This window comes from Lepidothrix coronata, unplaced genomic scaffold (assembly GCF_001604755.1).
Source record: "Lepidothrix coronata isolate B3197 unplaced genomic scaffold, Lepidothrix_coronata-1.0 Scaffold156, whole genome shotgun sequence".
NCBI lineage: Eukaryota > Metazoa > Chordata > Aves > Passeriformes > Pipridae > Lepidothrix > Lepidothrix coronata.
In genome coordinates, this window is record NW_016690336.1 from 1514737 (window position 1) to 1528245 (window position 13509).

General features: G+C 46.2%; 1 long non-coding RNA gene across 1 annotated transcript; it reads left to right on the forward strand.

The window, feature by feature from the left end:
• The first annotated feature begins 1069 nt into the window (after positions 1–1069).
• Positions 1070–4045, forward strand: LOC108504271. Its single transcript, XR_001877053.1, has 3 exons — positions 1070–1446; positions 1633–1863; positions 2980–4045. It is a non-coding gene; the product is annotated as an uncharacterized LOC108504271 (long non-coding RNA).
• The last annotated feature ends 9464 nt before the right edge of the window (positions 4046–13509 follow it).

Below are 13509 nucleotides of genomic sequence, written 5' to 3' on the forward strand. Positions count from 1 at the left end.
CTGTTAATAACTATCTCCATGCTGTGGGGTGGGAGAGGGGCTTTCTCGTTGGGAAGCTCCTGTTCCCATGCCTGTTCTGTGAGTCCAGCTCTATGTTGTCTCTGTATTACTCCTCCAGGAACGGAGGAAGCAGGTACCGTGTGGGAATGGGCAGCTGCTGCACGTGGGATCTTATAGAGTTTCTCCAATGTATGACACAAATATCAGGGAAGCTCCTGTGCTCTGGAGCTGCTGTTGACATGTTCTGCTGTCATGTTTCTGTTACAAGCAAAGAGCAGCAGGGCCGGAAGGGACCTTAAGTTGTCTAATCTGACCTTCTGCCCCAAGACTGGGTCAGATCTATCTAAACTTTCCCAGCAGATGTTTGATCAACACAGTTGTTAAAAGCCTCCAGTGATGGACTTTCCCCGTCCTCCTGGGGTGATCCTTGAAAGTCCTGCATTGTTCTTGCCATTACCAAGATTTTCCTAGTTTCTGACTTTGATTTCTTGTGCTGCAGTTGGGGATTGCTGCCCTCTTGCCCTTTTGTTACTGTACAGAGTGAGCTGTTCCATCCTCTGGAGCAGCCTTTGGGAATCTCTGGGTCGTGTCTTTCTTGAGCTTCAGGGCCCAAAACTTGCCTGGACCTGCCTGTAGTGAGCCAGCAAACACCATTTTGTGACTCTCATGTGGACCTTGGGGTATGATGGATGCATTTTATTTTTGGACAGAGCACACATAAAGTGTTTTGTCACGAAAGGTTTCCTTATGGCTTCTTCTTTCTACCCATTATAGAAACAGGGCACATGCTCTTCTTGCTCAAGTGCTTTTCCACAGGCATGTGTTATGGATTTCTGGCTGTTCCAGAGTAGTTCCTCCCTGTTGCAAGGTGAAGGTCCTCGGCAGCTGCTCGGACCAAGGCTTTGCCCACGATTAGCTGGATTGCAGCTCAGACATTGTGCTTTCCTGCTCTGACCTCCCAGCTGGAGCTCAGGAGTGACCTTCTCTTCTCCCTCCCTGCAGTGGTTACCCTCCCTGCATCTGATTTTGTATCTCCTGTATCTTTGTTTCCATGAAGGACTCGGTTATTCATGCATTTCTAAAGCTGGTAAAGCGTGGATGTGAAGATTATTCTGAGAGCACTCAGACATAAAACGTGACAGAAAACGCAGCAGATAAGCACTAGAAACATTATTTACTAAGGTAAACTGCTTCACTTTATTGGGGGGGGGAAAGAAGGAAAAACTTGTCTGTGTATATTGTTCCAGGCATTTTCTCTGGATCTATTAACACCTCTTATACCTTTCAGTGGGAGAGAGTAGGAAGTTTGTGTGAAAGGTGTGTCTGCACACAGGGAGCCTTTGTCCTGAGACAACTGAGGAAGCTCTCACCAAAAAGGAGGCTGGTCTGGACAGGTCTGAAACATCTCTTGGCATCAGCTCCTGTTTATTGCAGTGGGAAGAGCAGGTAGGGAGGAGCAGTCTGGATTTTATTGTTTGAACTATCACTATGTATCTTCTTTGAATTCCTCACAGTTTTCTCCAGAGCTTCTGCACAACTTGCATAATGTGAGTCTCCAGTTTCTCTTGTTCTGTTTCCAGTGGCAGTGAAAGCTCTTAGTGTTTAATTCCTTACTCTTTTTTTCTCCCTCAGTTACAGATACTGGCAGCTTTAGTCATATGGAAGGTATTTTATTGACAGCTTTTGAGTCTAAAGTACTTGTTAGCACTGAACAGGTGTAGAGTGATGTAGACTACTGGGCAAATTCCCTTGTTCAGTGTTCCTTGATAAAGATTTCGTAGAACTGAAGATTAACTGAGGTGGAATAGGACATCTGGAGCTCCCTTGTCTGACCTCCTGCTCCAGACAGGGCCAGGATCAAAGGTAGGTTCTTTGTGAACATTTCTGATCAAGTTTTGGGCCTTTTCCAGTCAAGTGTGGCAGGTTGATGCCATGCTTACTGCTCTGGTGGTGAGGAATATTGTCCTCTTGTCTGATCAGAATTTCCCCTGCTGCCAGTCATGCCCATTGTTTTGTTGCCTTTTGTTTCTACTGTTTTGAGTCTGGCTCCATCTCTAGCTCCCCCCAGTTAGATAGTGGAAGGTGTAAGTTGAATCCCCCACTAATTTCCATTTCTTCTCAAAGTTTAACAAACCCCGTTCCCTCATTCTCTTCTCTTCCATCATGTTTTCCAGTCTGCTGGCTCCTGCCTTTCAAGCTCAGTGATCCAACCAAATTTTAACCAGAGAGTCACAGAATCACAGAGTGGTTTGGGTTGGAAGGGACCTTAAAAGACCATCCAGTTGCAACCCCCTGCCATGGGCAGGGTCACCTTCCACTAGCCCAGGTTGTTCCAAGCCCCTTCCAGTCTGTCCTTGGACACTTGCAGGGATGAGGCAGCCACAGCTTCTCTGGGCAACCTGTGCCAGGGCCTCACCATCCTCACAGAGAAGAATTTCTTCCCAATATCCAATCTGACCCCTGCCCTCTGGCAGTTTAAAGCTGTGTGTTCCACCCATCCAATCCATATCTCCCCATTTGTGAGAACAAGTTAAGTGTCTCTAGGATGGTCACACTTTAAAAGATCTGCTAATGAGGGAGTTGCTTCAAAACAGTGAAAAATTTGTCTTCAAACTGACCTATGTGGAGCTTTTCAGTGGGGTGAGTGAGCTGGGAGAAGGGGGGTGAGAAGTAAAAGCACATGGGATTCTAAAAAGTAGTTTTTGGCCTCTTCTTCTATGTTGATGAGCCCCTGGTCTTTTGTTCTTTCCATACACATTCATAGCCATTACCTTGGTTTTAAACAAAGATTAAAGCCAGAGGGTTAAACTCAGGAGAGTGAAACTCTGAATTTTCCTGCTGGATTTGGATGGAGGAGACTCCCCTCAGGCCGTGTCCTGCTTGCTTGCCTGAGCTAGTCTGTTCTCAGGAACATGTCTGGCTTAAATGGACCCAGCTAATCTCATACCTGGTGTTTTTTAATTTTGTTGTTCTCCACAGGATTCTCTCAGGTCTGCTTTCACAAAAAGCACAGCAGCTGCACACAGTGAGCACCCGAGGGCAGGACTTTTCAAGGCATAGCTGAGTCTTTCTGTGGATCATACCCTGAGCTTTGCCTTTATTCAGCTGTGGGACACTGTTGAACCTCCCAATTTTACCTTGACCCTCTCAGAGTCTTTTCTGGAGTCTTGCTGAATAGGAAGTTGCTCCCCATTTTTGCATTTGTACCTGTGACTTCTCTTGCTCAGGTATTTCCTCTTGTCATAACTAGACCAGCGCATCGAGATAATTTAGAAGTTGAAATCTGTGCACCACGGTGCTTGCAAACCCTCCCAGCTGAATCATCTGCTGGGTTTGTGGCCATACATTCCAGTCTGTCATCCGGACTGGTAATGAAAATATTGCACAGCCCTTGTGCCTGGCTGGACCCGCTTCCCAGTGCTCTCCCAGTTAGATAACAAACCCTTGATAATTACGCTCCGAGAACGATGTTGTCATGCAGCCGTTTTATGGTGATTGCATCCGATTCACGTTTCCTTACGGGAATATCACGTGAAACGGCATCAGAGCTAATAAAGAAGCATTTCTGAATGTCCTTATCACTTCTGGACGTTTTTCTTTGTTGCTCCATAGATTTCTGAAGCTGGAAGGGACCATAAAGGTGATGGGATCTGCCCCTGTCCATACTGGAAGTTTAGGTGAGCAAGTCACAGCAGATTTATCAGGAGTTTCGTAACAGGACGGTTGCGATGTGACAGCTCCAGGAGATCAAGAGGAAACAAACGTGATGTGCTCATGGGTCCCAAACAAAATTAAACAATTACCTGAATCCAGTCTTCAGAGCAGCCTTTGAACCAATCCCAACCCTTTTCTCTTTAAGGGCTGGAAAAATAAGGAACGTGTCTAATCCATACCAGGTATCAGCCGGCAGTTATCGGTGCCTACGTGCTGCTACTCAGATCTCGTTAGCTGTCTAATTGGATAATAGGCAGTACACTTCACAACTACATAAGTTTATTAAGCTTAATCTGCTTTGGAGCAGGGAGGGGAAGATGTGCTCGGTGACAAATGGGCACAAGAAGATGCACAGTGGGGCAGTGGTGTAAATACGGGGCCGTGTCCCCCTCACTTCAGTTCCAGCAACTTCCCGAGGCAGGGGCTCTGTATGTCTGCAAAATTTACAGTAATATTTGAGTCCCAGAGCAAAGAGTTGCAGCACTTTCAGACTTTGCCCGTGTTGGCCAGGCAGCTTCACTTTTAAAAAGCACAGTTTTTCTAGTGGTTAAATCCTTCTCAGAGGGGACTTTTGATAAAACGTGCAGGATCACTTTGTCCCTGTTGATAAATCCAATGTGTTATAGCAAAGAATATGCTTCTCTCTTTCTGTGTGTGTGGGACACCTGGACTTTGCAGCAAGTTCCTGGTCCTAAAGCTTGTTTCCAGTACATGAAGCTGTGCAGTGGGCACGATCAGAAAGCTTTCACAGGAGATGGTATGACCAGTTCTATACATGGAGGGGAGGAACCTATTTGATTATTAAATACTTTTCCCTTTCTTCCCTGAGAAGATGAAATTACTGCAGTTACCCAGTTCTAAACTTTTGGAGTGGATTGACTCTTTTCAAAGGCATAACGAAAACAAAGCCAGACTTCTGTAGATGACTGTTTTTATTTAAAGATGTGTGGATATGAGCACATTTCATGAGTTGTCACCACCTGTTATATTCTCAGGAGAAAGTTCTACAAGGTGCAAAAGATCCATCTGCCAAGGGGATCTTTAGCTCAAGGTAATGGGAGAGTGACTGTGTGAACTGTGTCGTGTCCAGATGTTGGATTGTTGGATGCCTTTGGGATGGATGCCCTTTGGATGGATGGAGGGTTTTAGCACAAAGCTCAAGCCAAACCCAACTTTTGGCCCTGTATCTTGGGTGAGCTGCCTACAGCTTTTCAATTATTTCTTGCTTCATCTCATCTGAAAAGTACCTTCACCTTGTTTTGCTATCCAGCATCTGCCTGTAGTTGGCAGGAAAGACAGGAGCAGGCCTCTTAATCTTCAAGTGTCTTAAGGAAATGTAAACTCTGCTAAGTGTGCTTAGCACAGAGCAGCTCATTTACCAGCTGTGCAAAGTACCTTGTGGTTCATTTACATGAGATGTTTAGAGGATTCTCTGCCGCTTTCTGTCTTGACATCTGTGTTTGTGGTCAGCAAGGGTTAAGAGGGAGTCACTTGTATTGTGTTCCACTGTATTGTGAATTTAGAGCCTGTTGACTTTCCCCTGGAAAATCTTACTTAATAAGAAAACTCCTAAATCGCTTTTATTTTGGATGATGGGAAAAGATTTCAGGGCGTTTGGTCCATTTTGGTTTAGACAAACTCTTGAACCACCAATTTATTTTGGATGATCTAAAGGATATCAGCTGAATACAGAAGAGTTTTTATAGTTATCCCCACCTGACCTAAAAGCATGGTCAGCAGGGAAAAATCATATTTTTTCCAAAGGGTAGCTCACATCTCAGCATCCAGATTACTGGGACAAGCTCTGTGTCCTTGTTTTCCCTACGTGGTCCCACTGAGGCACTGATGGGGGGGAGCTGCAGGTAACTTTTTCCTTTCTGTTGCACGTACCTGGGTCACATTGCAGTTGGAGGCATCCAGAAGGAATGAAGGAGAGTGGTCTGCTGCAGAAGGTCCCAGAATGAGGTGATGGTTGCATGTTTTCTGTTGCAATATCCACTAATAATGCCTTTTATCTCCCGTCCCAATCTGCTGTGTAATGACATGGACTCCCATTCTCAATCCGTCATCAGCTTCCAGTCAGGCTCGACTTCAACCCATACTTATTAAAGGGTGAAGAATGCTCTGTCATGTGCAGTTGATAAGGGAATTCAGAAATAAAAGTGCATATTAAATTGTCAGTAGCCTTTTTTTTTCCCCCCTTTAACTTTAGCTGGAAAAAAATGATGGCATAACTTGTTTTCCTCCTCCTACGTCGGCAATATCTGGGCATGCCCAGCTCTGGCAGGATTGTTTTTCAAAACCAAGGTAACCCTTAGGCTGGTCCCGTCTGGCTGCTGCCTGCTGCAGATCAAACCTACACCCAGAAATGCAGGAATGAAAAGCAGAACACCTGCTTGGTTGGTCATTAGTGTCTTCTTGACAGGTTTTAAAACGTGTTGTTTTCAGGAAAATGCGGAGTTGACAATTGCGCGCCGAGGATTCGTCCTGCCGCTCTGGCTGGGCACGGATGAGCTGTCCTTGTAGAGGGATCCACAGTAGGATGGTGTCACTGTAGGTCTTCATTAGGGTCTTTAAGCACTATTTTAAGTTTCCTGAGCTTAAGTCATAGAACATCTGACGCCTGGAGTCAGGCAGGCCTCTGGAGAGCTGCGCAAAGATCCTCGTGTCTCCCCAAAGCGGTGCCCTGTGTTTCAGAAAGGGACATTGTGAGTGAGGAGAACAAGTTTCGGATCACATGTCCCCCAGCAAGTACTGTTCTTTCGATAGGAAGACTTGTTGGAGAATGTTAATTGAGTCCCTTTTTAAATGAAGGAGGCTTTGCTTCCTTCCCAAGTTTTCAAAACAAATTTTCCAAATACAGTGCCTATGTTTCATTCAAGTGTAAATCCTTTCTCTTTAACCTGGAAGTTATCCCAGAAAAAAGCCTATCCATTCACTGCAGGATAGACCTTTGTGGTTGTAGTGGAGAAAAAAGCAGTGGATCAAATTGTCCAAACAGGAAGGGAATTAAGAAAAGCCTTTGCTCAGTGAGCGGAGCTCTCATTTCAGTTTAAATGGTTGTCCTACAAACTCCGCTTTACATCTCCATTGCTTTTGAAGCATCACACAATGATTGAAGTGTCTGCTAAATTTAGAAATGACAAATTTTCCCTGCCAACATGGCAGCCTATCTGTAGGGATTTCAGCATGTAGTTATGGGATGGATGCAAGCAGTGATTTGAAGTTTACTGGCTTGTTACCTCATCTGGCTTGCACATGGCTCAGTCCTGGTGGGGATCTAATACCTTATGCTGATTCCTTTTCATTTGAGGGCATTAATGGAAATGCTTTTTTGGCACAGCCAGGTGCCTGTGCTGTTTTACATTCGGTGAAGCCGAGGCACTGGGAGGATCAAGCGTGGTGTGCCGAATAAAATGAACTCCCACCTGAACACGTTGAAATTGTGCTAAATTTTTAGCAAGTTATGGGTAGGATTGTCATTCTTTTACCCCAGTCACATGGGAAAGCTGTGGAAGAAGAGATAAATCCCAAATGTCCCAGTTCCAAGATTCTGCTGTTTACCATATGACAAGTCTTCCTGCTCTGTGAAAAATCTCTTAGATCTAAAATCTGTCCTTTTTTTTTCTCAGCCTGAGCTATTTAATTTTTCTCTCTCTGAGCAATGTTTTATCTCAATTCTGTGAAGCTGTTTGAGGCACAGTTTCATGAAGAGGATCAATACAAAGTAAACTTCCTTTTTTTTCCATTAAAATGTCTTGATTGTCACAGAGAAGGATTGTTTTGAGTTCAGGTGTGTTGGGAGAAATGAAAGGCACCTTGCAGCAGTGATAATCCATCATTGGAGTGCGTCCCATGGCACTCCAGGCTGCACTTGCCTGCAAGGCACTTACTAACCTCAAAGCACAAGAAGTCTATGGGAGGAGGTTTTCTGTTGGAATATCCAGACAAAATTTCATCCTCGGGCTTTGTTTTGAGGTTTGCAACAAGGTGGGAACAAAGCCCAAGGTGTCACTGTGGTGTTTTCATCTCCTTCCTCACCCACCCTTCTGTTTCTTGTCTTTGATTTCATTTGACCTTTAAAGGTCCCCTGCAGCCCAAACTATTCTGTGATTCCATGATTCACGAGCTGTTTCTGCTCACTGCTCCATTTCACACTTGGGAGGAAAATCACTCAGCAGGGTGAGTTGCTTCTGTTGCTTTACAGCAGGGATATATTCCTGTGTAAGAGGTTTTCCATAGCAGTGCCGATTTCCTTTGGATATCTCCAGGTTACCTGGATGCACACAATGTATAGGGAGGAGAAGGTCGATGCTTTTGTGTTAAAACATTTCTTGTTGCTGCATGCAAACCTGTGGGGAAAACTCCAGACTTCTTCAAGGGAAGCTTCTGGTGGGTACAGACCTCAGCCAGCCAGTCTGCCAGCCATAAGCCAGGCCTCCTCAGGATCCAAGGACATGCTTCCCAACCTGAATTCCCCTGCCTTGGGCTCTGGGCTGCTGTGTGAGCATGTTTGTGCAGACAGCAGGATGGAGAAGGCTGTGTCTCTCAGCGTGCTGAGGCGAGCCCTGGTTATATGTCTGCTGCCTTAAAGCTGGAACATGTGGTTTGCCTTCAACCACGAGCCCAGGAGAAGTGCCCTCCACGCAGCTGCACCTGGAGAGACATATTTTTCCTGGAGTCACGTCTGGTCTGTTCCAGGCTGAAGTCGATCCAGTTATTGTGGGAGTAAATCCATGTGGTGTTTGGCTTTTCTAATTTTGGCTCTCTTCCCGTGGTGTTTCTGTTGGATTTAGTGATTTTCCCTGTGGCTTGAATGGTGAAGAAGTGGTAACTGCTCGGGGATGGCTTGAAATCAAAGACTGAGTGTGGGTGTTGCTTTCAAAAAGAGAAGAAATGATGCTATTTCGAGAGCTGTGCTGCTATTTCAGGGCAGTTTGGTTGGTCTGGGTTCTGAGAAGTGGTGAGAAAAAATAATTGCTTTTGGGCTGGTGTGTCTCATATGGTGTGTCCTGAAATGATCCTCACGTACACATTGAGCTGGAACCAATACTGAGCCTCTCTGCATTGTAGATTTATTCAGTCTCCTCCTAGTACAGAGGGTGGGAGGAGAAGAAAAGACTCCTGTTGGAACTTTGCTCCCAAGCTTGCTGCAACGAATTTAAAACCCCAAGCCACAGTGAATTCCCAAGTGTAATTTGGACACCAGTGTTTATTTGACTGAGACACGATTGTGTACTGAGTTGTGCAAACATGGGCATGTTTCCTATTTAATTAAGGCTGGTTTTATCAATTAATTTTCCCAAACAATTGGAGAGAGAAGGAGGGTGGAGAAGATAAGATCACACGGTTGTGCAGGCGCGATGGGATACAGCTCCTTTTGGCAGCTGGAATACGAGTTCTGCAGGAAACCTGTTTGCAGCATTGTTCTATCCTTTATGTCAGTGTTTTTTAGTTTATAACCTCTTTTTTTTTCCCCCTGTAGTTCACTGTCTCTCTCTTCTTCCCTTTACAGTCCTGAAACACCAAGCTTTGCTTTCAGCAGGAGCTCAGCAGTGGCAGATACTTCCCGATGCTCAGTGTGATTGAGGAGCTGGAAATAGGGGAAGATTCCCACTAGGAGGTCAACCAGAGCCTGGGAAGCTTGCAAAGACATGGGGAAAGGCAGGCCAGTTTGGGACTGGTTGTTGCTTGTCCTAGTTAGTTCAACAGCTCTGTTCCTGAGCTGTTAACCCTTTGTCCTGAGCTTGCTGTGCTGGTTTAGGTTCTGGCCAGCTGACAGTGTGGATAGGTCTCTAGTGGTCAATAGGATTTGGAAACCAGTGGCATTAGAGCTTTTGGCTAGATCACTGTTTCTATCCCCAGGGTTAAGATGAGGATATCCCATTCACTGCAGCAGGTTGAACACCACTCTGATGTCCCTGTTCTCTCCAGCTTCTCCTGATGCAGAAGAGGAGTGTTCTGGCAGCAAAAGCTGTCTCTGTGATGCAGCAGAGGGATGTTGTGGGATGCAGTGGAGGGATGTTGTGAGATGCCTTCTGGGTAGGTGGGACCTTTTACCTATCTGCAGCCTTCCAAAATCAAGGGGGTGCTGATGCTTCAGCTACAGCACATGCTTGTTCAGTCTGCAGGGGATTTGCAGAGCAGTGGAGTTCCTGGATTTCCTCTGTCATCCAAGGAACATGCCCAAGCTGTGCTTTTTGTTGCTGCTGTGATAAGCTGCGTCCTGTGTAATAAATACTGTAGCCTCTGACACACAAACACAGTGCTACAGTGTTCTGATCTTGCTGGCTGTGTAGGCAGGAGAAGCTCCATAGTCCAGACTTCATTCTCAGCCCATTTCTCTGGGAGTCACTTGAGGATGATGACCTCCTCCAACAGGAGTGTCTGATGGTAGAGAAAATCTTCCAGTCCTTAATTTTATCCCCTCGCTGTAAATCAAGATGCTGAGCCACTGGCCAAGGGGTGTTCCAGAGGCTGCCAGAGGGACCTTTGCAGAGTAGTTCCAGATGGCCTGCTCCCATCCTATCCCCTTGGAGCTGGCAGGGCCTGCCACGTTCTCACCGTACCCTTCAGCCAGAGGAACACAATTATTTTAATTTATTTTCTTTTCTTTTCCCTCAGATGAGGAGGACTTGGAAAAACGCATAATGGTGCATTTTATCAGCGAGTTTTAAATGGTGTGATTCATCCCCCGTGTTCTTGGCGTGACATTCCTTGGTTTATTTTTTGGATATCCGTGCAGTTCTGTCAGTGCCAAGCACTGTATGGAGGTGCCCCGTGGCAGACAACCTGCTCTGCCCATATGTTCACTTTAAAGAAAACAACATCCAGCTCATAATAGGAAGTCTTTATACTGCATGCCAAGACGCTTGGGGCTTGTTAAATATATTCTACTTGTCAACAACTACCCAATTTAAGAAGTAGCCTTGGTGTGAATCAGCTTTGAACAAGTTCATTTGACTCGAGGGATATTTGCAGGCATTAAAACAAGTTGGATCACAGTGGTAAAAATGTGCAGTGGTTTCCTGATCAAAAGCACCAGCCAGTGACCCATTTTTTTTTCTGTTTAAATCTCCTCCAAACGTTCAGAAGTACTGAGATTTTCACAGTTAGCAAATTTTTGGTGATTCTGGAGGATGGGGGAGGCTTAATGGGACAAGTGTTTCAGGGGTCCACTGGATGTAGGTGTGGGTACTGGTTCCAGTGCTTCCCATCCCTCCTTGTCTTGAAGACCGACTTGTCCCAGATGCTGTTCCATCCGCATTTCCCTCTCTCCATGGACTGATTAGTCAAATCACTCAGGGATTTGGACACAATCTATGTCTTCTTGCAACACAGCTTCTGATAAGCTGCTCAGAAAATTGAGTGGCAAAGGAGGTGCCTGGTGCCTCTGAGATAGCAGGAGGTCTTATCCTGGAACCTGTTCCACCATTTTTGCTGATTCAGACTTAATTATAAAATGTCAAATTTCATGGCTAAGGGTCTTTTCCAACCTGAATGGTTCTATGAGTTCTGTGGTTTGTTCTCTGTCTCCCCTCTGCATTTTTCCTGCATGATGATGGTGTGGAAAGAGGCAAAAGGGACGTCTGTCTTGGGTCATACTTATGAAAAAATACCGTTTGTCAGAACTATTTTTTTTTGTTCTTGTTGAAGAACTTGAGCATTTTTGTTTCCTTTTCCAGCAGTGTAAGACCACGCAGTGGTGCCGTGGTGGGAGGCTGCATAAGATCTGATGGCCCCAACTTTAATATCCAGCAGCTTTGGGTTGCTTCTCATTAATAACTAGTGGAGTAGTTTACAGAGTCCATTATTTGTTGTGTGTGTATTGAAGAAGCACAGCTTCTTCCCCAGCTTGGGAAGAGGAGACAATTTAGTGTGGCCATTTCTCTGTCTCTCCTGAGATGAGGGGAGGTTATATTTCGGGAAGTGAGTGGGTAAATGAAGTTAAAGCTTTCAGGTAAATGAACAAAAACCCAGCTAAGGTCAACTTCTAAGGCTGAAGACCTGAGTCTGGACTGTATTTTTTAGTGCTGTGTTTCCCTCTGTCTCTTTTGCGATGTGTCCTGAGGAAGAAGAGCTCAGAGTCAGCCTGAAGTTCTCTCCTGCCGTGAAAAAAAGCAGGATGCTGAGGAGGTTTTGGGCATGAGGCTGCAGGTTTGGTGTATGGGAAGAACAGGAAACATTTTGGCACGCTGCTGTCCAGGAGTACACATAGGGTGTTATTAAAGCCTTTCCTTCCTTGATGTCTGATCCAGCCCTGCACTCCCTGTGTGTCAGTCATTGGGCTGGGTCAGTAATTTGTAACTGGGGCTGGTAGGTGCTAATGGAAGATCAGCATTTTTGGTGCCTCGAGCCACGCTTGATGGCTTGGGCTTTTACCTGGGTTTATTTTAGTGGATTGTAGCTTTTGTCTTCATTTCCAACTTCAGTTTCTCTCTCACAGCCACCCCTATAAATTCCAGAAGCTCTCTGGATATCAAATCACTTCATTTCAGCTCCTGCCTATGGAAATATAAGGGATTAATGAGTTGCTCATTGGCAGCAGGAGTGCTGGCTTGTTTGTACCACCATGGTGAGAAAGATGAGCATGGTCATCTCTCTTTCCCCAGGGCTGGTGGGGACAGGGGAGGCACACAGGACAAATGGATTGTGGTGATGGTGTGGGGTGCAGTGGAGAGGGTGCTGCAGAGGTGATGGAGGTGCTCCACTCAAGACCTGCTTGGGACCAGGGAGAGTTGCCCCCTCAGGCTCACGTGTCCCCCCCGCAGCACCTGCAAGGCTCCTCGCTCTGGTCAGGCATGACGGGGTGATGAGGAGCATGGGGATGGAGTCACAGTGATGGGAAAAGCAGGGATTTTGCATCTGTCTTCCTTGTTTCAAGTACTGGAAAACACTGTGTTCAGGGAGGCTGTGCTGGTGATGGTCCTGGTTTGAGTAGGGTCGTTCAAGGGCTGCTTCTGACTAACACTGGAGTTTCTGTGAGCTGTCAGAACAGGTCTCCTCTGCCCACACCTGGCAGCTGCCTGCAGAAGGGGGTAGCAGCACTGGTCTGGGGCTGAGTGACTGTTCCAGCTGCTCCATCCACCTGGCAAACCTGTTCAGACTAAAATACTGACTCGGGTAAAGCCTGAGCTCGAGGGTGCCCATGAAGTGCCACTCTCCAGGTAGTTTCAGCCCAGCAGTTGGAGGTGAGCTGCTGGCATGTGCAGGAGTAACATGTGATAACCGTGGTCTCAGTGGTACTTGTGCCTGAGTGACACAGGTTTATGAGCTTGGGAAGGGCTCTGGTATGTATGTAGGAGGCTGAGGACTGTTATCCTGCTCCTGCAGCTCTCCAGGTAGTTGAGTAAACGAGGTGTGTCGGCTTCCGATGCCGTAAAGCTCCCGTTGCGCCGCAGTCGCAGCCTGGGCTGCTGTTTGCACAACCACTGTACAAAGGCAGTTTGTAACAGCAGGCTGGGTTCACCTGGGGGTCTGACTGACCTGGGGGACTTGAGTTCAGTTTATAACACTCCTGCCTTGTCCTGAAAGGGTGTAAATGGTGATTCTGGAAGGGACTGTGAGTTTGACGTGGATGAAAAAAAGAGGGAGAAAGGAAAAAGAGACGTACCTTCCAGTTTGACATGTTTACAGCCTGGAGAGCTTGGAAGGAGCATCTTGAAATAACAGGCAGTAAGGATTAATGTGCTTGTGTCTGAGGAGGCTGATGAAAGGGGGAAAGAGGGAGAAGTTACAAAATGCCTGTTTGTTGTGCCAGGAGCTGTGGAGAACCACAGGAAACAGCACTGGGAG